This window comes from Ursus arctos, chromosome X (assembly GCF_023065955.2).
Source record: "Ursus arctos isolate Adak ecotype North America chromosome X, UrsArc2.0, whole genome shotgun sequence".
NCBI classification, from domain to species: Eukaryota; Metazoa; Chordata; class Mammalia; order Carnivora; family Ursidae; genus Ursus; species Ursus arctos.
The window spans coordinates 55,225,423-55,251,351 of NC_079873.1; the positions used below are offsets into that span (position 1 = coordinate 55,225,423).

The 25,929-nt window shown below is 53.6% G+C and overlaps 1 long non-coding RNA gene across 3 annotated transcripts in view; it reads right to left on the minus strand.

Moving 5' to 3' along the window:
• LOC113245617 (uncharacterized) overlaps positions 1–25,929 on the minus strand; it is a 242,589-nt gene that overhangs the window by 36,469 nt on the left and 180,191 nt on the right. The gene's annotated exons all lie outside the window — the stretch shown is intronic.

The window sequence follows — 25,929 nt, forward strand, 5'->3', positions numbered from 1 at the left end:
GGCCTTGTGTTAGGCACTAGGAACACAGACATAAGACACATACAGTCCCTGCCCTCATGGAACTAACACTTGAGGCTTGGCTGCCAGGTCTAGAATCCTCCCAAATAGTGGGGCCCACATTTCAGCCTCTGCTCCTCTCTGCTATGCTTTCCTTCGTGGGTATGGGCTATACACTCTGGAGACTTTTCTCCATAATCCTACGGGCACCAGCCCATAAGCTTGGCAGATGGTGTGACTAGCATGGACTTTGTCACTAGCTGACTTCTAGAATGTTTTTTTTTGGTGGCTGGAATGGTGGGAGAATTTAGAGTTACCCAAGGTGGGGACCAGGAAAGAAAATCTATCAAAACCTCTCCCTCTCTCTCTTCCCCCCGCCCCACCCCCCGCCCCACAACTTTGACATTCTTGGGCTCCCAGGATTAGCCCACACTCATAAGCATGCCATTGGTGTCTCGTCTCCACATGAAGCTATGCATAGGTACACATATGAACATGTGAACATAGACACGAATTGTCATGAGTACAAACAGAGCATGAGAAAAAATGTTCTTGTGAAGTGAAGGCTGGGAAGGGGCACAGGGCTGAGCTGGGACCTGGGCACTGGGGCAGGATGATGGGATCCAGCAGGTTCGGCCTCCAGGACCCAGAGAACCTGGCTCCTCTGAGGTGGCCACTGTCCTAACAGAGGCACGGCCCACAGAATGTCTTGTATGTGAATGTGTCCCAGAAAGCATGAGTGCCAAGGAAGGGTCAGAGACATTATGATAAAAGAAAATTCGATGTCAAATAAATATGGAAAATGCCAAGTTAAGCCAATGTAAGTAGTTTTACGTTTGTTTGCTTGTTTTACTGCAGGAGTTCTCAGAACCTTCACGAAGCTGCCATACAAGCAAATCGCTGCAGCTGTGTGTGTTTCTGCGTGTCAGTCTATTGTGTCTCCCAAAGAAACTGATCTCAAAGGACTTTTTCCACAGAACGTCTTACAGTAAGTGTTCGCTTTGGGGAATGTAGCCTTGAGTTTTTCTTCAGGTCCTGGGCTCAGCCTTCTTCTGTTTCCCTCACATACTAGAATCTTCTTGCCCAGTTTCCTTGGTCTCCAAGCAGAGGATTGAGACTTTGCACCCTGTCTCTTGCCTGCCTCTGCAGTCTGCCCACCCCCCAGCCTCCATGCCCACCCCATACTTTCCAAATTCATCAGTGAAGGATTGGAGGGTGGCCACCCAAGCCCTCTTTAGACCTCCCCATGGAGGCCAACCTGAGAGGCAGGGCCTCCCTTCAGAGTCCCCCAACGCCAAAGACCTCACGGTGAGGTGGGTCAGCTGAGGTGTCGGCTAAGGGCCCACTGAGTGCCCATGGGCCCGTGCTGTTCCACATGAAGGAGTTCCTGTCCATTACCAGGCTCAGCTCACTAGGGCAGCACCAGGCCCAGGAGGACGAAGGGAGAGGGTGATGCCAATCAGTGAGCAGCCCAATTAGTGTTATCTCAGCCAGTGAGCTGTTCCAGCTGATCAGCTGAGGCCTGGGGATTAGAAAGAGGGAAGTCCCTACCCTAAAGCAGCCATCTCCTCCTATTCCTTAAGGTGGCTTGACAGCAGTAGGGTTGTCAAATTTTACAAATAAAAATACAGGACATCCGATTACAATCTCAGTTTCGGAGACACAACACTTTTAAAAAACAATTTAGTACAAGTGTGTCCCATGCAATATTTGGGACATATACTTAAAAAAAATATTCATTGTTTATCTCAAACACGAAGTTAACTGGGTGTCCTGTATTTTCTCTGGCAACCCCAGTCCGGGTGGTTCTGAGGCTCTAGGGGTTGGAGTATAGATCCAGGCTGAGGTAGGGATAGACGCTGTAAGCTTGAGGACTGAGACCCGCACCCCCCCCCTTCCCCAGTGCAAAGGCCCAGTTCTCCTTTATTTCTTTATTTCTGAGGACTCCGTTCCCGTGTGCTTTTCAGGAGGCAATGAGGGGAGGGGAAAATGTTCCATGCCCGACTGGGAGGCAGGAGAACCAAGGGCAATTCCCGTCACTACTTCCGTTCATTGGTGACCCTGACCAGTCCCTTCCCCTGTAGGGCAAGATGTGAGGGCCCCGCCAATGCTGATTCTGCCGGTCTGGGTCAGAAATGCCTCTGAATCGCTGGAGGGACCATGGAGGGACTGTCTGCCTTTGGCCCCCCGGGAGCAGGCTCAGTGACGCTAACGCTGGGAATATCAACGTGCAGAGAGCATCCACTCCAAGGGGTGGCACGTGTGTCTGCCTCACACCTTTCTCTGCAGACAGCCTTAATCACAGGATCACTCTGCATACAAGGGAGCAGGACCGGTCCTGTTTTGTAGCTTTGGAGAATGAAGCCCTGAGCGGTTCCCCACTGAGTCCAAGCAGGAACTGTGGCTTCCTTCAGAAGCCCCATCCTCTCTCCTTCCTCATTCTGGGCGGATCCAGATGGGGGTGGTCAGTCCTGCCCCACGTGGATGCCTCTGTTGTCAGTGATGTCACCACAAAGGCAGCTCGCAGGGAGAAACCAGCTGCTTTCCCCGCTCCCCCCAACCCCAGCCCCCCACCCTTCGGTGTGCAGAGAGCTTAGGGTTAGACATACTGTCAGGCCAGATGTGGATTTGGGTTCTAATTCTCTTCTCTTTTTTCCCCCTGAGGTCTAAATCCTTTAAGTCTTTCTTTGTGCTTCCTGAGGAAGAGAAACACATGGGCTTGAGCCAGTGGGGCTTCTCTGCTCCCAGCTGCTGTAGCCAGGCTCCCGAGCCCTAGCCCCAGATCCCCCTCCAGTCTTACTCTGCCAATGGAGTCTCTAGCAGTGGCACCTGGGCATGTTCAGGGGCTGTCCTGGGCTCTGTGGGAGACAGCAGGCTGGCAGCCTTGTTTCTAAGGGCCAGGGCCTCAGGGCCTTCCATCCTGTGGCTCCAGCGACACCCTCCTTCCCCATTCCCCAGCACCTAAGAGAGCACCCACCCAATCAAGTTCTTGCTGGTGACTGACTCACTGAACCCGGGAAGAAAACACAGATGATAACCGAAGCTTGTTTCTGCGCATTAGGGCTGGATGGGACCTGATACACCAATTTGTCCAACCTCCATTCTGGGATAAGTGGGAAACTGAGGCCTAGGTACAGAGATTAAGGACTTGAAAACTCATGAGTTTGACACCTGCCGGGAAGCATGCAAACCTGACGAGCAAGGCCTGAGGGGCCCAATTGTACAGATGAAGGAAGTGAAGGCTCTGAGGATGACTGACTTGTCCAAGGCCACCCAGCTAGGGAGGGACCAAACCGAGATTTGAGCCCTGGGTTCTCTGACTCAAAAGTACCCACTCTTGCCACCACCACCACACTGTGTTTGCACGCAGCGAGGTGTGCCGGGCAGGACTGCAAAATGAATCACGCCCTGCTCCCGCCTGTAGGACCAGATGCCCCTGCCAGCCCGTTAGTGGCGACGGCACAGGCCCTCCCCACTTCAGTGACCACACCGACCCTCCTCCACTGCACTCTTCTCTTCTCACTCTGAACCCTCCCAAAGTTCTCCTCCCAGTTCTACCCTCCCCCTGCCCCCCGAAGTCCTGCCTGAAGTCTGACCCCGTTCCCTAGCACTGTGGCCTGCTGTCCTTGGCCTCTGGAAGGGAGCAGCCATCCCTCTCATTTGTAAAGCACTATCACTTAGGTTGGATCACTTAGGTCTCACTCTGAGTGACTGGCATTATCTCTAGTCACACTTGAAGGAACAGAGGCCCAGCCAAGGTCACATATGTGAGGCCTTGAATCCAGGTCAGCTGATGGATTCCATTCCCAGGCCTCTCTTTTCATCTCATCTCAGACACCTCAACTCCAGTCCCCATTGGAATTCCAGGCATGAAACTAACAGGTGGCATCTGTCCAAAAGCCATTTCCCTAGTCCCAGTCCCCCACTCTGTGCTCATCAGCCTTCCCTGGGGAACTGTCTTCCCTGCCGTAAGCCAACCCTACCTTTCAACTGGGGAGGGGAGAGGAGTTCTAGCATTAGATCGGTCTCCCATTGATTGGGGCCTATAGCCATAGGTGTCCCTCCCCATGACCCTGGGGCCACGGCTGCCAGGCCAGGGCTTGGCCAGTCTTCTTATCTGATATGATCCCTCCCTTGGTTTCCAAATGTCTTCATCTGGGCTGGCAGGGGAGCTCAAGTGGGAATTCCCAACCCCCCTTCCCATCATTAGTGACACTCAAGAAGGGGAGGGCAGACAGAGCTACGAATAGGGGAGGGGGGAAAGACAGAGAGAAAAGTGAAAAGGCAAAGCCCAAGAGAGAGGGGAGGAGGAGGAGGAAGAGAGAGACAGAGACTTGATGACTGTAACAGGCAGGGCAGGCCTGTCTGTCACGCCACTGCTCCCCAAGGTAATGCAGTTGATGTGGCCGGTGGGTACGGTTGCTGGAGGAGAAGCGCTCCCTGTTACATCACTAGCATCCAGCAGAGTGCCTGGCATATAGTAGGCGCTTAGCACATGCTTGCTCATTGGAAAGAGTGAAGGAAAGCCCATCTGTCCTCACTGGCTACCCTACTCATCATGACCTCGCCTCCTGTGAGCACCAAGTCCACACTGGGGAGCTGTGGCCCTCCTCATCTGGCGCTTGGCATGGCCTGCCTGAGACTGTCAGTTCTCTTTCCATGTGCTTATGTCATAGATTCCTAGACTGTCAGAGCTGCCAGAGGCTGCAGACAACCTAGCCGCACCCCGCGTGGGCCAGATGGGGGCACTGAGGCCCGGGGCAGGGAAGGGGCCTGTACTGTGTCACTCAGCAGAGCTGAAAGGTGAAGGCTGGAGTCGGGCCCACCTGGGGGTTCGGTGCACGGTTTCCCACATCTCTGGACCTCCCCAGGAGTCCATATGCATCCATGCTGTGGGTGAGGTCAGAGATCTTTGTTCTGGAGAAGAAGGAACAATAGCTCCCTGTCCTCACAGTCTGGTGGGCAGCCCTGGCCAGCAAGGGGCCCTTCTTCCAGGAGAGGACTGCAGGAAAGGTGGTACCCAGACTCTCCCCCCTAAATGCAGGTGGCACTGATCAGGAGCTGGCCCACTGACCCCGCCCGTGCATACGGCCTCCCACTCCTGGCCAGCATGAGGGTCCAGGGCCCCAAGTACGGCAGAAGCCCTGAACTTGAGCTCTGACAAACTTGGATCTTCTACTTACTAGCTATGAGTCCCTTCACCTCTTTGAGCCTCACTTCCTTGTCAGTAACAATGGGGCTAACTCTAATTTCTACCTCGCATGATGTATGCAAGAATTCAAGGGGCCGATGCACATCCTGAGATGTATATATGGCATGTGTCTGGCATATAGTAAACGCTTAATAAATGTGAGTAATCCTAGTGCCCTCCCTCACCACCCTGCTGGCCCTGCCTCCTCTCATCTTGGTGGCCTCTTAGTCCTGGAACCCCCTACTCCCCCCAGCTATAGGAGAGGCAAACTCTGGCCCCAGGTCCTCCAGGTACCCCCCTGAGCTCTCAGTGTGACCGTGGGAAACCCCTTCACCTACCTCACGTCTCTTACCCATCAAAGGCCTTCATGGTGCCTCCATATATGTGAAGGCCTCCCTGGATCCTTCCAGGTTTAATGCTGCATTTCTAGAAACCATCTTTTTTTTATAAGATTTTACTTATTTATTTGTCAGAGAGAAAGAGAGAGAGCACAAGCAGGGGGAGCAACAGGCAGAGGGAGAAGGAGACTCCCTGCTAAGCAAGGAGCCAGATGTGGGACTTGATCCCAGGACCTTGGAATCATGATCTGAGCTGAAGGCAGACGTTTAACTGACTGAGCCACCCAGGCACCTCTCTAGAAACTACCTTCCTGTGTTGAGCCAAGTCAGGCTAGAATAGCCTAGATGCTCATGGTTGAGTCTGTGTGTGTGCTCGCGCGCTCATGAGCACTCCTGTGGGGAAAGCTGTGCAGTCCCACACCTCCCCCCTTTTCTCAGGCCCGCTTCTCCCTCACAGGACAAGGAGCCTGTGGCTAGTTGGATCTAGCCCTGCTGGTGCAGACTGGCTGCTGCCTGCCCCCACCAGGCCATCCTGCGATCCTCCTCCATGAACAGCTCTGTGCCCTGGGCCTCCTCCCAGCCTCAGGGCCTGCCTCTTTCTACTGGCTCCTACCTCTTCTGCCTCTGTGTCTGTGTAGGGAGCCCTTGCTGGCCCCCGCAGTGCGTCACCACACATACACATTCCCTACAGCCAGCTCACCCACTCCTTCTGTCCTTTTGCAAGGCAAATCCCTGATTACTCATTTCTCCCCTCAAACATCTTAGTTCCTGCTCACTTCCTCTCTCCCTCTGCCTCTTTTAAGCCATTTCTGAAATGAGGGTAATCGCACCTCCTACCTGCCAGCTTGCCTCTGCCTCAGGCTACAGCGAGGAGGAGAAAGGGGCTAGAACCGGTGGTTGCTGGAGCCGGCCATGCCTCCGTGGCTGGCCCTGCGGGCTGAGGACCGTGGGGTTGCAGAATCCCAGAAGGGACTCCGAGGCCAGAAAGGTGACCTACTCTTGGAATCTGGAGACCCTTCCACAGGATCCCCACCAAGGGGCTCTCCAGGGACACGGGGCTCCCTCTGCCCTTCTGAACGGTTCCCACAGATAAAATGGGGCCATCCCCATGTGGGTGCTCTGTGGTGGAGGCTGGGGGTAATGTGCAGGGAAGGCTTGGTTGCAGGAGGTAGGACTTGGTTTCCTGGAGGACCAGGGCGGGGAGGGGGAGGGCACCGTCCTGGTCCCTAGTTCCCGTATTGCTCCCCAAATGTAAATTTGCAAATAAAGTCATTTCTGAGGGAGCCCCTGGGCCTGGGGCTGGGGCGTGGCCAGGGCCCGCAGCCAGCCAGGTGGCTTCCATTAGGTGCCGGCCAGCCCAGGACAACAGAGCCCTTAATCCCAAGGTTTATGGGGCAGTCCCGCTCGCCAAGGAACAAGGGCGCAAGAAGCAAAACTGGAGTTTCCAAACCCTCGCACGGTTTTTCCTTGCTTTTTGTCTTGCTTCCCACTCCTGGCCTTTCTCTTTCATTCCTTGTTTCCCCCTGGAAACAAGCCCCCCTCCCCCAATTCTCACATGGTCTTCCTGCTCTTTCTGCCGGGCCTCTGGGCAACTCATTGTCTGGCTGCATCCTTACTCTCCATCTTTCTCCTTCTCTGCCTCCTTTCCCTTCCCTCAGCCTATCTTCCCAGATCTGTCCTTTGGGTAGGGAGCTTTGGTTGCTGCAATGTAGAACCCACCCTTGCCCTATGTTCTTGCTCTGGACCGTCTCTGGCCCCCCTCACCCAGGAGTCACTCCTTCTCCTTTTCTCTGTTCTTGCCTCTCGGGCTGGACTGCCTCTTCCTCTTGGGCAGCAGCAGGGGCCGAGATGGGCAATGTGGGGTGCAGATGTGGGACGCCCTGCCCCCTCCGCCCCTGCCAGGCAGATGCGGCTCATCGGGTGGACGATGCGCAGTGGCATGAGCCCCCCCAGGCTGGGCCTGCCAAGCACGCGCATTCCTAGACTGCCCAGCTACTCGGGCTTCGGCAGGGGTTTTGACTGACAACAGGAAAGAAAGTAAAACACATAAAAGAAAAAACGCAGCCACCCAGCAACTGAATGGAAGCAGAGCAGCCAGCAAGCTGCCTACAGCTGCCTGGGCTGGGAGGGTGCTGCATGGATGGCGGCGGGCATAGGGAAGGTAAAACCCTCAATATTGACTGCTTGCTTCACGCACCATCCTGGGGGGACAGTGCCAGGCTGGATCTCTGCAGCAGCTGGGCACCCAGATAAGGAGATAGGGGCCCAGAGGGGCTACGGAACTCCCCTAAGGCATGTCTCCAGAAACATCCATCATTCCTGGGCTAAAGGACTCTCCTGTCAGTGTCCTACTCCAGGGTTCCAGGCTCTCTTCATCCCGCTGTCATCTGCACGGTGCCCCACTGGCGAGGCAGACTCCTCACATAAGGCCGGTTACCAGGGCCGCCTGTGTCTTGACCATTGCCGAAGTTCCGCTTTCCTCCACGGTTGTCCCTGTTGCACTCCTATCAGCTGCTTCCAGTGTAAGCCAGGCCCTTTGGGGTCACAGTTGCCCCTGCTGTAGTCCCAGGACAAAGCTGTGAGCCCTCCTGGCTATTTGTTCCTGGGGCCATGAGGTCCTTGGACTCTAGGCCCCTATCTCCTTATCACCGTCTGCCCAGGTTTCTGAAAGATGCTGCATAAGGACACAGTGCTGGTTGGGAGCGGGTGAGGCAGGAGGAACCACCTGTGTTCTGGGCTTTGGGGGGCCCTTGTCAGAGGCCTGCTCTGTTGCCATGGGGAAAGAGATTTCATTTTGTACCAAGTCCCAGTCCCTTTGGGGATCAAAGTCTGTTATCTGCATGTCAGGGCTGGATGCCCTAGGCCCTCCCTGGGCTCAGCATGAGTCCTAGGGTGCAGTTTGATCCTAGGAGCTTTGGAAGGTAGCTTTGACCTCCTATGGTGGCAGCTCCCTGGCTCTGGAGGGACTTAGGGCTGGGGCCAATGGCTTTCCTTCTTCGGGTCTTTTTCTCCATCTGGAAAATGGGCAGAAGGTGACTGATAGTGATGGCTGGCTAGGAAAACGGATCAAAGGGAAAAAAGAGAAGAGGCCAGACTTGGGCCAGAGCGGGCTGTGGTGTATGGGGAGAGAGCTGCAGAAAGAGCTGGAGTAAAGTTGCAGAGGAGAAGCCAATTCAGGGCAAGTATGCTGGGTGGGGGAAGGTCCTTACACGCTGCCTTTGCCCTAGCGTACTTGTAGGCCACCATCTCCTTTCCTCATTATGCCAGCCTTATAGAAAAGGAAAAGGTGAAGGACTAGAAGGGGGCATTCATTTGCCTAGGGTCATGCAGCCCTGCAGGCCCCCCTCCCACCCCCACAGTGAGCTTCTCCACTCAGGGAGGCAGCTGCCTTGGAGGGAAGACCTTCTGAGGGAGAGAAGGAGGAAAAGAGAGAAACCCAGCTACCTGCCTGGGGAAGGGAATGCCGTGGAGCAAAGCTGGAGCTCAACACCTTCTCTGGAACTGTCCATTGCTAGGGAGGTAGAACTGGCAGTCAAGGTGGAAGTTCTGGGCCTTGGTTACACACTTTGGATGAGAGTTGCTGCCTTCTCTTCCCAATACCCCTGAGGGAGTCTATGTGAGTGACACCTCAAGAGCACAGAGAACACACTGAGAATGCGGGCCGAATGCCCTCTCATTCCCTCCTGCCCAGAACCTGCTATCCAGGTATTCCCAGGCCAGGCCATTGCTTTCCCCCTTCCACAGCTCCCTCCTGAGCCCACACCGCGGTCATCTCTCCCGCCAAGGCCAGTGTCCTCTTCCCTGGTCTCCCTACTTCCACTGCTGAACCCCTACAAATAGTTCACCTAGCCACCAGAGGGGCGGTGCAAAAATGTGAGTCAGGGGGCGCCTGGGTGGCTCAGTCAGATGAGCCTCTGCCTTTGGCTCAAGTCATGATCCCGGGGTCCTGGGATCCAGTCGGGCTACCTGCTCAGCGAGGAGCCCACTTCTCCCTCTCCCTCTGCCCTCACCCCCACTTGTGCCTTCTCTCCCTCTCTCTCCCACTTTCTCTCAAATAAATAAATAAAATCTTTTAAAAATGTAAATCAGATGGCAGCACACTCCTACTCAACACCCAGCACTGGCTTCTCCTGCCCTGAAAATAAAGCTAGGCTCTTCACACAACCCTCAGCGTGCTCCAGGGTCTCCTCGCCCAGCGCCTACTCAGCTGCCCTGCCATCCCTGCCACCCCCAGCGTCTCCTGCTTCCTCCCCACTGATTCTGTTATCCTTTGCCCCAAACGCTTGCAGTCACTCTGTCTCTGCTGGTGTTGGTCCTTCCCCCTAAACACCTTGCCTTCTGTCCCTCTCTCCCCCAGTCTGTGAAGCTCAGGAAAATAGGCAGTCTGGTTCTAGAAGGGGAGGACGGCACCAGGGCCCTGCCAATCCTTTAAGTCCAGGACAGGGAACTGGGGAGTCTTTTGAGGCAGGTGATGGCAGCGAGTTTAGGGGGAGTGAAGATAAGTTAGGAGTTAGTACGGAGCCTCCATCAAGCAAGAGGGACAGCAAGATGGGCATCTGAAGGCCAGAAGATCACTAACGTGCCTCAGCACCTGTTCCGTGCCAAGCTATTTAGATCCATTTTTGCCTTGCAGCTTTATCCCCAGGGAGCCTGTTCCACCGAAGCCACTTCACAGACCAAGAAATTGAGGCGCTGAGAAAAAATGAAGTGAATCGCCCCGGATCTGAGGCTGAGCCTAGCTGCCAGGGCAGGTCTGTGGGACTTTCCACGCCTGGGGTTCCAGGGCCCCAGCGACTCTGGAACGGTTGATTACTGAATTGCAATTGGGGGGGAGTAGCACTGCAGGGCGCGGCCTAGGCCCTCACCCCTCCTCTCAGGCGGCTGAGGCATTTAGTCATTCACACTTTGAAGGCAGCCTATTCTCACCAGCAGCTTCCCTGCCCGCACATTTGCATTTGGAGTCTTTCATCTCATCTCTTGGAATTAAAGGCTTTGTCTCCTGTTAAAAGAATTCCAGGCCCTAGGAGCCTGGGGGGGGGGGAGAGGGCTGCGGCCCCCAAAAAGCCTTCCTTCTCGCCACACCAGGCTCGAGCCCGCTCTGCGGCCTGGAGCAGGTGGGGCAGCAGGGGCCCCGAATTCCTCAGCTGGGCGGATCAAGTGAGGACCACCTCCGCACCCCCTGCTCCATGCTTCAACCCTACACCCTTCCCTGCCCATCCCGGGAGCCTCACCACGGGCCAGGATGCAGTCGGGCCAGTGGGTAGAGCACGGGAGAGAAAGCCAGCCAAGAGAGCCTTGGAAATCTGGTTCTGCCGCTTATTAGCTTTGTTGTTCTTGGGCAGCTCGGCCCTCACCCCCAGCCTCAGTTTCCTCATCTACAAAGTGGAAGCAAGGGAATCTGGAAAGGATGGGTCCCACCTGCCCCAAGGCTGCGGAAAACGTTCTGTATTAAGAGTCAGGGAAAGAGAATTAAATTCCAGATGTGTCCCTCTGTCCCTTGGGCAAGAGCTTTCTCCTATGTGGGCCTCAGGCTCCCCCTTGTAAAACGGGCTGTTTGGTTTGAAGGGCTCGCCTCCAACTCTGGGATATTATGGGATGCTGAGCCTCCACAGCCCATTAGTCTGCTCCCTCCCCCTCACCCTGACCCCAGGCTGGACTTGGTCCCCTGCCCTATCATTATGTTTTCGTCCTTGTTCCCTAGGCCACCCTGTCTGCACATTAGACTCATTTAGGGAGAATTACAAAAATACCAAGGTCAATCCCCAGAGATTCTGATTTCATTGTGTTGGGGTGGAGCCAGGGCCAAGTTTTTAAAAGCTCTCCAGGTGATTCTAATGTACTGACAGGGCTGAGAACCCCCAGGCCAGGCTGTCCGATATCTCAGATGCAGGACACTCAAAGGTAGGGATTGAGAGCCTGGGCCCTGGTTTCAGGCCCTTCCCAACAGTGGCCAGGGGCAAGTTACTTACCTTCTTCGGGCCTTAGTTATCTCAGGTTTAGACTTTAGGTGCAGGATTCAATGAGATAATGCATGCAAAGCCCCCAAGCCTTTAGAGTGGGATGGTCTGTAAGGTCTGATTTTCCCTTTTCAGTGGCTCCTTACCAGTAAGAAGGTTAATGAAGCAAACATTACACATGGGTAGACTGAGGCCCCGAGAGTGGGAAGTGACTGGTCCAAGGTCATGTAGCTAGAGGGATCCTTACAGATCATAGTTCTAGCAGAGTGGGAGGTGGTATAGTCCATAAGCTTGCAGCCTCCGGAGACAGACTGCCTTGGGTTCAAATTCTGGCTCTATCATTTCAGAGGGTAAACTTGAGCAACTTACTTTTCTGTCCCTCGGTTTCCTCATCATTAAAATGGGGACAGTAATACCACCCACCCACCCCCATGGGCACTCATTAAGCCAGTTCTCCTGTCTGCAGCCCCAGCCACCTCCTACAGTGTATGTCAGGAAGCTGAGGCCCAGAAGCGGAGAGACTCGTCCAAGGTCACACGATGAGTTTCAGGCAGAGCTTAGCCCAAACTGGGCTCACCTGGGTGTCCTCCCAACGGCCTCACACTTCCACTTGTTCCTGTAATTCATGTAGCCCTCTTTGGTCACAAAGGACATTAAAGACTTGGACAGCCAGGTCATTGGCGATTTTCTGTCTCCCAGTGTTTGAGGGGAAAAGCAGAAAAGGAATCATTCTCTCTAAGGCGTCCTTACTTCCTTTTTTCCCCTACTCTGTGCACTCTCTCAAGCTGGCTCTCACTTGCTTTGTCGCCTCTCTCCCCTTCCATTTTCTCCCTCTTCAGTTCCCTCTGGTAACTCAAAACCATCCGAATGGATTTAAATAAACCTCTCCTCTCGAATAGGCTCCTTCAAGGGAGAGAGCACGGAAAGTTCAGCCTGAAGGGAGAATTTCTCTGATGATTTATAGTGAGGGCTGAATGATGTGGCGGGGGTGTGGGGGATGCAGGGCTTTGATACCGGGGCACAAGCTGAGGAGAGGGATGCTGCTGGCCAGGGATCAATGGGGAGCTGGGGGGCCCATGAATGGGGACCCAGAGGAGTCAACACTTGGGGAGTCACAGACAGCCAAGCTTTAGAGGCCCGGAAGCCCCATCACACCCAGTCCAACTCCTGTCCCTCCTCAGAAACACACACACACAACACTCACACACACACACCCCAGATGGGGATGGACTTTCCAAGAGGTTCAGGAAGTACTGAGTAGTGAAAGACCCTGTTAAATGGCCAAAGTGTCACCTGGTGAGGGAATATCTTAACCCACTGGCTCCAGTCAGTAACGTGACATATGTGGGTTTATCATTTACCCCCCAAATTACATCTTACACATCTACAGTCCCCAAGCACTGTGAGAGGCCACATAAAGGAAAGCAATAACAATGTCAGCAGCCAACCACCCCTAAGCGTTCGCCCTGTGCCAGGCACTGTTTTAGGTGTTTCGTATACATGGATTCATTAGATCTCGCTACAGCCCGATGAAGTTGGTGCAATTAACACCCTCATTTCACAGATGAAGAAAACAACACCCAGAGAGGTTAAATAACTTGCTGGAGATCATACAGCAAGTAAGTGATAGAAATGGGTTTAAATTTGGCAGTCTGGCTTCAGAGCCCACAAATTTAAACCGCCTGCCACGTGGTGAAGAACAAAACGGGCCCTTCCCTCAGAGAGCTAAGGGTCTCGGAGGAGAAGCCCTTCTGACATCAAAACACCACCTTTCAGGGTAGCAAATGAGGCCAGATACATCATTCTGGGAGTCAGGAAACTGCGTTCCAGTTCCGAGCTGCGTGACCTCTGGTGAGCTGGAACCCTTCCTCATGGGCTTGTTGGGATGAGCCATGGATGCGCAAGTGCCTAGCAACCCGTACAGAGCTGGGGGAGGGGATCTTAGCAGTAGCTTCCTACGTCTGCTTGCTCCCGGTCCCCGTGTTCGGTTCCCCACCCTCCAATACATACACTGTGTGCTTACCCCACTGTGAACTTCTGCTCCCCAAGCCGACTCAGACCCTGGCAATCCGGCTGCACCCTGAGAAACACCCCTACTTGGAGACACACGTGCACCTCTCCCCGCAAACACACACGCTCCTCTTATGATTGCATGGCCCTCCTTGCACACACGTGCCTGTCCCTAGGCACACAACCCCTCCCTTGAAACCCTGGCTGCAGAAGCCCTGCCTACAGTGCTCGGAACTGTGATTCTTCATGCAACCTGCGTTCTGTCACCTGGGGGCTGCAAGCAGGTGGGCATGCGTGGAGGAGGAGGGCTCGGAGACGGGTGGTGTAGGGTGCACAGTACGGTATGGAAGACGAAGGTCAGGAAGATAGCAGGGGCTGGTCAGGACCAGCCTTTTAAGCAATCCGTTTAGCCCTGCAGCTATGGAGCCCATTAGCAGCAGCTTCTCATTTCAGATTTCCCAGCATGCCATGGCTTGCAGACTGCGCACTGTTTATTTGGAGAAGCCGAGAAAAATTGTTTGTATAATTAGAGTGGGGACAAGGGCTGCCCTTGAAGGGGTTCTCCGCAGGGGACCTAGGCTTGCAGCAGATGCCAGCTCCAAGGCCCCACCACCCACCTGAGGAGTGCACGGCTGGGGCCCAAGAACAACAGAGGCCAGGGAGCTGGCTGGGCTGCAGAGCCTCCACAATGGTCTCTCTGGCCCCCTCTCTTAGTAGTAACTGATGGGACAGACCACCACTGTTCTACCGCGGCCCACCCAAGACCAGGCCAAGAGGACAGAGGGCCAAGGCACCACGAAGTCAGTGTGGGGTGTGAAGAGCCCAGGCTTTGGATTTAGACCTTTGCTTTCCTGGGCCTCTGTGGGCCTCGGTTTCCTCATCTGGAAAATGGGGGTGGTAATATTCCAATTAGAGCATGGTGGCAGGGAGGAGGAACAAACCCCGTGTCTAGCAAGGCGCCACAGTGTCCCATAGATGCCTTCTTTGCCACCCTATTTCTTTGTTCCTTCGTCATCCGGACAATTGCCTTCTGAAGAATCACCTTTAATTGGGCCCACCTTCAAGGGTTCAACAATCTCTAACATAGTACCACGGAGTCCCAGGGTAAGAGAGTCCAGACAGCTTGCTTTCCTTCTGTCTCAAGGCAGCCTATCCTTTATCCCATCACCTCTGATTGTGAGAAATTCTGACTGGATCTAAATTTGTTCTCATGAAACAATTCCTCACCACCACCTTCCCTCATCCCCATACACAGGTCTGTGTCCTTCTGCACACCTCTGGGTCAGCTACTCTTGCCACAAGACCTAGAGCTGTGAGCCAGGGGCCCCTGGTAGGGGCAGATCCCCACCTAAAGGAGGTTTCCTGCTGGGGCCCAACCCTTCAGGCGAGGTTGAGCACCCTGTTCTGTGGCCCAGCCTCAGCACTGCTCTGCCTTCCCCTCCCGCACCAGAGCTGTCATCTGGAAGTCCTGATCCCGTCTGGGAGGCCGCCCTCCCTGGCCCTGTCTGGTGGTAGGGTAAGGAGCAGTTCTCTTCCTAGCTCCACAGTGGGGGCTGAGGTTCCCATTAGGGCCTTCCTTGTGTCATCTGTGAAATGGGGGGTGGGACTAGATAAATTCCAAGATGTTCTGTCCTCTTAGTGAATGCTCACAAAAAGCTTCCTGTGGGGCGCCTGGGTGGCTCAGTCGTTAAGCATCTGCCTTTGGCTCAGGGCGTGATCCCGGCGTTCTGGGATCGAGCCCCACATCAGGCTCCTCTGCTGGGAGCCTGCTTCTTCCTCTCCCACTCCCCCTGCTTGTGTTCCCTGTCTCGCTGGCTGTCTCTCTCTCTCTCTGTCAAATAAATAAATTAAAAAATCTTAAAAAAAAAAAAAAAACAAATAGCTTCCTGAGGTGGGTAGGGCAGGAAAGGAATAGGGTCCCCACATCACAAGGCAGCAAGGGGCAGAGCCAGGATTCTAGCCCAGGTTCGGTGAACTCCAAAGGTCACATGAGTCCAAGAGATCCACACACAAAACAAAGGAAAGGCAGGGGAGTTAGTCCTCTGGCTGAAGGGAAGCAACCTTCTTCCATTTATTTATCCATCTATTTTTTCTTTCCATTTGTTTGTTTTTAGAATGACATATTTCAGATACACGCAATGGTCTCGAGAATAACATAACAACCCCCATTACCCATCATTCAGCTTCAGAAAGAAAATAGCACAGATATCATCGGAGCTCTCTGTGTACCCTATTTATTTATCTGAGAGAGAGAGAGAGAGAGAGAGAGAGAGAGAGAATGAGCAGGGAGAGGAACAGAGGGAGAAGCAGGCTCCCTGCTCAGCAGGGAACCCGATGAGGGGCTGGGTCCCAGGATCCGGGGATCATGACCTGAGTGGGAGGCAGCCGCTTAACGACTGAGCCACCCGCAGGTGCCCCCCTATTCTCAGTCTTAACCGTCTCCGCGGTAGCCAGTCTCCTGTCAATGTGTTGCAATCTTTGCACTAGTGGCACCCTGTGTATGCTTAGTGACTGGCTTTCTGACTCCACATCATGTCTGAGATGTGTCTGGGTTAACACAGGCAGCTGTACTTTTATTCGTTTTCGCTGCTATGTGGTACTCCGTTGTACAGATACACCACAACTTATTTAGTAGTAGTGTTGCACATTTAATCGTAACAGAGAGCGCTGCTATGAACATCCTTGCACATGTCTCCCAGTGGACATGCGTGGGAGCATTTCTCCGGGGTCTGGTTGGGTCTGTGGGTGTGTATTCATCTTGACCCTGACACGATGTGGCAAAGTTGCCCTATCCATTCGTATCTGCTTAAAGCAAATGTTTACTGAGTGCTTAAGATGTGTCAAGCCCGGATAGGACAGCAGAGCTGAGGAGCCATCTCCCTTAAAGTGAGAAGCAGGAGGGTGGGGCGGGAAAGGGGTAAGCGCAATTAGAAAGAACTCAGGGAGCTATAAGTAGCCAGTTGCCAAGAATTTGTGGAGAACTCCATGGGAAGAGCTTTCAGGTGGTTTACGGCATCTCACCTTGGTAGACATGGTGGGTGGATGTGGGGGAAGACCTCTTTCTCCTAGCCTGTTTGTTTGTTTGTTTGTTTGTTTGTTTTTTAATGGGCGCAATCATGAGATGTGGGGACTGGCAGTCAGCAATCCCAGGTGTTGGTCCTGGTTCCACTTCAAATTCACTGTGTGACTTTGGCCAGGTGCCTTCCCCTCTCTGGGCCTCAGTTTCTCAGTACATGGGACAGGGAGGCAAGATGATGTCACAATCCTTATTGTCTACAGTCAAAAGATTCAGGATGGAAGAATCAATGTATCACATTACCCCCAGCGCCTTGATTTGCTCCTTTTCAACACAGGCTTGCCAATCCCTGCTGGGCCGGCCTCCAAAGGCTGCCAGGAGTAGGCTAGAGGAGTTATCCTTTTGAGCTGCCATTCTCCTTTAGGTGCAGTCCTGTCAGAGGGTGGACAGATGACAAAGATGACCCCCTGAATCCCCTCCTGACTCCTAGCTTGGGCTTCTTTCCTCCTCCCATTTCCGTTGCACCTCTTTTCCAGAGCCTGCTCCTACTCCAAGTCAGCCATCTGCACACACAAGGTATAAATATAAAAAATAAATAAACTCACAGTGAGCCCCAGAACTGAAGCAAATTGCTGGCAAGCACTGGCCGCTGATTAGCATGCATAGTGGACATGCAACCGGGCATATCAGAGAGAAGTGCATTTTCCTGCAGGCTCAAGCTATCAGCGTGGGCTGGGCTGGGCTACGGAGGGAGGCAGAGGGAGGGAGACCCATAGGTGGAGCTTTCGCTGGACCCACGGAGCCCGAGAGCCAGAGAGGCCCCAGGCCTCTCTGTTTCCTATCTATGCTCCCCAAGCCTGAGCAGAGGGTTCCTCAGTAAGCTAGAACCTGGGTCCCAGTAAGGAGCAAGAGGAGCATCAGGGGTGAGATCTATAAAGAAAGAAGGAAAGTGAAAACAAGTGCAACGTGCTTTGCAGTCTGCATCATTTCCTTTAAGCTTCTCAGCCATCCTTTCAGATGAGGACACTGATGCACCTAGGGGGTGACTGACTTGCCCGAGGTCATACAGCTAACACAAGCTAAGACCTGGTGTTGAAGCCCAGGTGATTTGACTCCAGGTAGGTTTACCACATAAAATACAGGACAGATTGAGTTCAATCTGAATTTTAGACCAAGAACGAACACTGTTTTACTACATACTGATCCTGAGAAGGACATACGTAGGCTAAAAAATATTCATTTGTTTGTCTGAAATTGAGGCCTCACTGGGCATCCTGTTTTTTATTTGCTAGATCCAGCAGCCCTAACTCCAGAGGCTGCATTTTTAACAGTACCTTCAAACATCTTCCCCCTACTCCAAGGGCCTCTGAGGAAGAGGTTGGGGACCTCCCCCTGCCCAGAACCCCAAACTCCCTCTTACCCACTTGCAATTCCACACCTGCTGATTGCACTTTTAGACGCTCCCCAGGAGTTACTTCTAAGGGAGGGAGGGTTAGATCTCAGACCTAATTGGGGTCCTGAGCAGCCATGGGGTCCCTGAAAAGGGAGTGTCAGAAGAGCAGGTTGTCCTCCCGAGGGCCCAAATCCCAGAGGCCCAAGTCCTAAGTGCAAGGAGTGGAACGGTGGGAAGGGTGTACTTACTCTGGAGGACCCAAACCTGGTTTGAATCCTGGAGCCGCAATTTATGTACTGCACTCGGTTCAGGAATACCATAGACTGGAATGGTTAAACAACAAACGTTTATTTTCCCCAGTTTTGGGGCCTGGAAAATCCAAGATCAGCAAGAGGAGCATCTGGGGTGAGATTCCATGTGTGGCAAGAGGGCTCCTCCTGGATTATAGATGGCCATCTTCCCTTCTCACTGCATGCTTCACATGATTGGGGCGGGGGGGGTGTTGAGCAAGCAAGAGCGCAGTGGGAACAGGTTCTCTGGTCTCTACTCATAAGGGCACCAATGCCATCATGAAGACCCTACCCTCATGATGTCATCTGAACCTAATTACCCACCAAAAGTCTCGCTTCCTAATACCATCCCATTAGGGGTTAGGGCTTCAACCTAAGAATTCTGGGGGTGTGGGGGATGCAAACATTGGGTCCACCATAAACTCTAGGCAAGCTACTTCGCCTCTCTCTCCCCATGTATAAAATAACAATGGTAGCACAAAGCTACTGTGGAGAGTGAAGGCGCTAAGGTGTGGCACATTAGAAGCACTCAGGAATGGGGACCTGTTGTTACCAAGCACCCTCAGGCTGCTCCCTCCTCCCACCTACCCCTGCCCAGGGTCCTCTCCCCTCTGTGCCACTAGCTTGTGACTTCTCTGGTTTCTCTTCTGGTGGAGAGAGAGAGAGAGAGAGAGAGAGAGAGGCACCAGTCCAGCCTCTGGGGTCACTTCCTGTGCAGCTGCTGTGCTTGGCATGCGGCAACACCTGCTCCCATTCTCCTCCCCGCCCCCATCTTGCTAGCTGCACCTCCTGAATAATTCAGGAGAATATCAATACTCCACGCTGTCCCCTTTGACTGAGTGGGGGCTCTGGACAAGTGGCATGACATCTAGCCTAAACTCTGCTCTAGCCACATGGGAGATCAGCCTGGGGAAAGCAGAATGGTACACGGTAGAGAATAAGGTAGGGATGCCCAAGGGTGGAAGGAAGGATCAAGGAGTATGGCTTCATAGAAACCTTAGAACCCCTATCCCTGCAAATGCTGATCTCCAACTTGGGAAACTGAGGCAAACTTGGGAAAAGCTCAGAGCCTGTTTCTCTAGCCTCTTTCCTTCTCTGTCTCTCAACCTGTGAAGTGCACATTAAGTCCCTATATTGTAGGGTCAGTGTAAGCAGAAAAGGAAGCTGATGGATGAGAAAGGAGTTTTTCCCTTTAAAAAAAAAAGATTGTATTTATTTATTTGTCAGAGAGAGAGAGCACAGGCAGGGGGAGTGGCAGGCAGAGGGAGAAGCAGGCTCCCGGCTGAGCAGGGAGACCGATGTGGGACTCGATTCCAGGACCCTGGGATTATGACCTGAGCTGAAGGCAGACGCTTGACTGAGCCACCCAGGTGTCCTGAAAGCATTTTTTTTCTAACTAACTGTGCCCCAGAGGCAAGCATTATTATTGCATCTGGGCCTCTGTTTTGCTATCCTTAAAATGGACATTAGAATGCCTGCCTTCTGGGGTTGTTTTGAGGATTAAGCAAGATGTCCTCTGGGCATCTCAGGCTGTTCCCTGTGCACAGGACATCCCTTCCCACCCTCAGGCCCCCTTGCCTGCTTAATTCCTGCTCTTTCATCAGGATGGTTCCAAAGTTTCCCTCTTCTAAGCAACCTTCCCACTTGCTCCCTGCCTCTTCAAGACTGGCTTGGGCACCCAGTCCCCTGGCTTCTGGGGGCCCCAGTCCTGGCTCTGACTCCCTTAGCATCCTGGCCTGTTTCAGGGTCTGTCTCTCCACTAGGCAGCGAGCTCACTGTCTTGTTCCTCATTTCCCCCTGACCAGCATGGGGCCTGGCAGTGAGCTTGTGCTCAGTAAACGTTTGCAGAATGAGTGAAAGTGCCCGTAAACACCAACATGTTGTCCAGATATAAGGGGTTATTACAGGGGCATCCCTTTGAAACCCAAGATTTTTCCTATCATCATTGACATCGTTGTGGAGCTGGATTTTTTTTTTTTTAACAACCGGGGCCTCCTTTCGTCTTAAGGCTTTGCCCCTGGGACCTGGGTGGTGGAGCCTAGGAGGACACTGGGGCTGCCAGGGTGGGTGGGGGGCACCTAGTGGATTCCAGGGCCAGCTGGGGCAGTCTCTGCGCTTGCTCCAGCCTGTCTCCCGGGCCTCTGGCCTGCTGTTCTGCCCCGCCGAGCCCACTGCGTTCAGTCGCAGACACCTCATTATCGCAGCGATGCAGCCAAGCTGGAGGCAGTTCAGAGAAGAGCAAGGAGAGCGATGCGGGGTGGGGGGGCCTGGCGCTGGCGCTGGCGGCGGGGGAAGGGAGCAGTCCCTGGCGAGGCTGAGGCGCTTGGCTCAGAGGGGCCCAGCAGGGAACCTGAGAAGCGAAGCATCTGTGCGCCAGCGTCTGGAGAAGCGCCTCCCCAGCAAGGGAAGAAATGAGCTAGCTGGGAAGATGAACGGAGGGGCATTTGGAGGGAAGGGGGTTCCTCCCCACCACGGGCTGGGGGTCCAGGCACAAGGCAGCACAGGACCTAGCCATCACCCTTGCCAAGCCTTCAAATGCCACCCTACCTGTTGCCACTGTTGCTATGCCCGAAGAGATACCATTCCCTTGGAGTGGGAAGCAAAGAAACGAGGCTGGCAAATAGGAGGGAGCCCCCCATTCTTACTGATGGTGACTCTCGCCTAGGGAGGCAAAGGGACTTGGCCGAGAGTACACATGCAATTTACATTAGATATGAGTCAGTGGTGCAGTCTGGACTGGAACCCAGGACCTCTGGGCTCCAAGTTTTGTCCTCTTTCCCCTTTCTCTTCCCGGGAACTGAGTGAGCCGAGGCCCAGATCGTACCCCACCATCTGCCCAGGGACACGCACTCCCTCTTCTGCAGTAACCCCTCCCCAGCACACACCTTTGTCTTCAGAGGGGGTGTTACTTTGACTTTCCAAAACACCTTCCCAAAGGGTGTTGCTTGAGATGCAGATGAAGCCTAAGACTCCTCACTCATGGCCTCTAAGCCTTTGTTCTTGCTGCCCCTCCCACCTGGAACTCTCTGCCCCCTGAATATGGCCCTCATCTCATCATGAGGGTATTGATCAGTTCCCGTGACACTTTTCTCAGAAGCCTATGCTCACGGAGCAGTCCACTCTAGCCCATCACACCGTTTCATGTTCCTCACAGCACCAAGCCGTCGGCTTGTTCGCTTATTGCCTCCCCAGCCCCCAAAATCAAAGCTCACGAAGGGCAGGACCATGTCTGGCTGGTTTTCTGCTGTAATCCCCGCACTTAGGATAGTGCCTGGCACATGTCCCTGTACGCACGTGCACGTGCACACATGCACACATTAAATGAATGAATAAACAAACAACCAAACCTAGAGCAACATTTTCCTTCCAGGAAAGATGTTCAGCCTGGGCAGAAAGAATACAAATTCAGGGGACGCCTGGGTGGCTCAGTCGGTTAAGGGTCTGCCTTTGGCTCAGATCATGATCCCAGGGTCCTGGGATCGAGTCCCACATCAGGGACCCTGCTTCTCCCCCTCTCCCCTGCTCATGCTCTCTCTCCCTCAAATGAATACATAAAAAATATTTTTAAAAAAAGTTTACCCTGCCTATGGCACCTAGGACACTTTCACCAGCTTGGCGGAGGACAAAGAGGGCTGCTGGCCATAACCCTTATATTGGGGTAGCACTCTGTTGCTTTCACTGTGCTCCTTAATCCTGCCACAGCCCTCCCCACGCATGCAAGCAGTTAGGGTGGGTGAAAGTAGCCCCATTTGACCGACGAAAACAAACGAGGGATATAGAGAGAGTAATGCTAGAGGTCAGTGTGTACCAAGTACTTTTCATTGACTCTTCACAAGGACCTTGGAGTCCCAGCCTCTTTTGACAGATGAGAAAAAGGAGACTTGAGAGGTTAAGTGAGATTTCCCAAGGTCACACAGCTAGGTCATGGCAGAGCTGGAGCTTCAATCTTTCTCTCTACCATCTCATGTTTTCCATAATACCATACTGCCCCTGGGGAAGCAGTAGGAGGTTAGAAAGGGAAGCCCTGGATGTAGCAAGTTCATTTACACTGAGGAGCTGCTAATTAAACTGCATGGCATAAAGGAAACAATGTGGGCTTCTAAAATCAGATAGAGATTAGAATCTCAGAGTTGCTGTGCCACCTTGGGCAAGTTGCTTCCCCTCTCTGAACTTCATTTTCTCATGTCTGAAGCAGACTGAAGGCCGGCGTCTACTTGTGCAGTTTTCTTTTTTTAATGGATTCAGTGACATCCCCTGCGGGGAGGTATCCTGTATAGTGCCTAGCACACAGCCGATGCCCAGTCAGTGTGGGTTCTTGTCTATAGATGTTCACTGAGTTGTGTCTACCTTACATGTAAAGGCAGAGGCCACTGAAAATGTGGCCAGCCTTGGCTACCCCCAAGCTTAGACAAGCTTAAGGGCTGGGGCTGAGCCTGGATGAGGGTCCGAGCTGGTGTGGTGGACATGTCAGCCTCAGGTCCCTACTTCTTTGCCCTCAGGAGCCTTCTGGGATGAGGATGGCAGCAATGCCAAAGCTCTGCCAGTCTGACTGTCACGTTGGGACCCAGAAAAAAAGGGGGCAGCAGGAACCTGGGGGTCTGAGCCCAGCTTCTCTCCCTGTGGCTCTCTTTCCACCTTCCCTTTCTATGGGCCAGCAGAAAACAACAGTTCCCCTCCTCCAGACCTCTCTGCCCCTCCCCCGACCTGAGGATCCCCAGGGAGGGCCCAGGGCTGGTTAATGGGGTGGAGCTGTCTTTAATCTGCTCCATAAATGTTTTCTGGATCCTCATTAGAAACCGTAATGTCCTATTAATATACTGATGAGATTCCACTTGGGGCTAAGGAAGGAAGAGTAGCTGGGAGGATGTGGGGTGGGATGGGGTGCTGGCCTTTACCGCAGGGATCCCAGGGGAAAGGAGCAGAGTGGAGCTCATGGTGTCTGCCCCTCGTCCTTGGCAAGCTCAGGAAGACTCAGTCCCAGGCCACATTGTTCCATCCACACAGGCGACCAGGGGTCTGAGTCAGCTGCCACCTGGACTAGCAGACGTGTGCATGCACACACACACACACACACACACACACACACACACACGTTTCTCCACCCTACTGCGGAATACCACCTCAGGGCCGCACCCTGGTGACCAAGGTTAGTCACCAAAACCTATATTTATTTCCCCTTTGTTCCTACCATTGGCATCTACACCGAACGCACTGGGGCCCAGCACCAAGTTAGGCTCCCAGCCCCACAGACTTCAGTGAGATACAACATGGAACTTTCAGGCAATGGAGAGAAGCAACGTATGTACAGTGGCCAGCGTGGAGTCAGCCCTTGATAAATCATGTGGCCTTTGTGCTGCTCCTAGTCAGACAGGCTAGGGAGGCAGATGGGTCAGCTGGGCGTTTCCCCTAGCCCCAATTCATCCTATTTCAGCTGCCCAACTTCTGCCTTTGGAATCACACAGAACTGGTTTCACTTTGAGTTTCACCACTTAACTCCGAGGATTTCTTTGAGCCTCAGTTTCTTTATCTCTGAACTGGGACTGTGGATCCTTACCTCAACAGGTTGACGTGAGGATCAAAAGAGATGGTGGCCATCGAAGTGCCTATCCCACAGCTGGTCGCTTAGTAAGGATTTCTCTTGCCACCGCCATAGAGCTCAGGTATGAGGCAAGTTTGGCTTGGGCCTGAGGGTGGGGGGGGGGTATAAAAGGAGGAGAATGGCCAGGAAAACTGACATGGATGCCAAGGAAGTCCTGGCAAGGGTAGCCAAACACCAAAAGAGTGCCTGAAGGGCATAGCAAGCTTAGGCATGAGACAGGCCGCGGGCACGGACAGTGGTGCTGATCTGACTCCAGCAAAAGCCTTATAAAATCTCACAGACTGCAAAGACCTGGTCATTCTCAGGAGGACCCAGGGATGTTTCCTGAAGAGTTCAAGCCTACGTGGAGGAACCTGAAGAGGGAGACTGTCTGGGAAGTGATCCCTTTGGATGGCAATGGGGAGGCAGGGGTTGAGAGAATACCGACAGCACTCTAATTAGCCAGAAAGAGGTGAGGTGGTAGTGTGAAGGCCAAGGGTCAAAGAGATCTCAAAGGCAAGTCCCTCTCCGTGACCAAGGTCTGCCTGAAGAGTTTTCTGGTGCCTGCTCTCTCCTTGGATGGACCTGGCTGGGTCTTCCCTGAGTGGGGCTTGGGACATGGCAGGGTCTGAAAACAGGGTTGGGGAAAGCAAGGAACTACAACCTCTTTGATGTGAAATATCCCTGAGCTTCAGCCTCCTGGATGCCATAGCAAGGAAAGACAGGGATAGGGGCAGGGACGAAGGGAGACCTGAACACTGGACAGCTTTGGGAGTGCTCTAGGAAGATAAGGAAAGCCTCAAGGGCCACCTCAAGCCAGTTGTCAGGGTTCTCCAAAGCTCAACTGGTCTCTGAGGAGCTGCTCAGATCAGGAAGTCTTCAGTCTAAAAACATGAAGCACTTACTAACATCAGACCCCAGGGCTGGGAGAATAGAGGGGAATTCCACAGGCCTTGCCTTCTGACAAGTCAGGATCTCTAAGCTAAGGTAGCAGGGCACAGACAGGGTGAGGGATAGGGCTGGGGGGTAGAGCTTTATCCCCGATCTGCCACTGCTCTGCATAATACAGCCTTCTGCCTCTCTAAGCCTCAGCTTCTTCATCTGAACAGTGGAGGAGGTGGCGGAAGGGGGGGTGTAGATGCTTTCTGAGGGCCTATGAGTCAGAGTTGGGGAAGTGGTTTGGTGGTCATGACAAGGATGGTCATGACAAGGAAGGTCATGACAAGGAATGAGCAGAGCCCAGGTTTTCAAAGCAGACAGGGCTGGGAAGTTCTTTCTGATCCTAGGGTGTGCCTGCTGACCCTCAGGCTCCCTGGCCCTCTCACATCTCCCAGGGAGGCCCTTTGGACTGATCTCCACGGGGCTGAGACCATCTGCGAAACCCCCATCTCACGTTCCCTGCCATGTAGCGTGGGCTGTCCAGACATCTGCTTGCCCACCAGGCCCAAAGCATTCAGGTTGTGGGCCACAGAGGAGCAGCCATGGAGAACTGATGTGGCTGTTTTGCTTAGAGGCCCTAGACCCTCTCTGCTGACCATAGGAGGCTAATTAGCAGAGAACAAAATGCTTCCTGCCTTGGGCCCTCGCCTACCACTGCCTGCATCTGCTCAAAGCTTAATGGTCATTTGAGCTGTCTCTGGAGAGACGGGTGGGGCTTCCGTTGCCTGCCTGGCTCCAGGAAGCAGCCTGGGTCCTGACGGAAGCCAGGGGAGGAGAAGCAAGTTGCCCGCGGCTGCTGAGGAAGCCCAAGATGGCAGGAGTTCAGTACTCTTGGGCCTGAAGTCCAGCACCTGGAGCTGCTCCTGGTGCCTACCTGGGAACTGATGCTCCCCAGTGTCCCCTCTGCACCTCTGCAAGGCCCCAGCTGGGTCTAAGCTGGTAGTGGGCAGAGAAGTTGGCCAGGCACAAGCCTTGAAGTCATCTGATTAGTTTAGGAAGCTGCTGGGGCCTAGACTCCTGACTGGGCCCTGTGTTCTTGCAGGTGGGATGTGATTACAGGCCTTCATCCCAAACTTTCTAGGCTGGTCTGGAAAACTGGCTTGTCTGACTGCATGCTGTGGGGAAAATGCTCAACTGAAAGGGAGAGGAGCTGGATTGTGGCTACCGATGTGCTACTTTGTGGTTTCTCCATCCCTGTGCCTCAGTTTCCTCATCTGTCA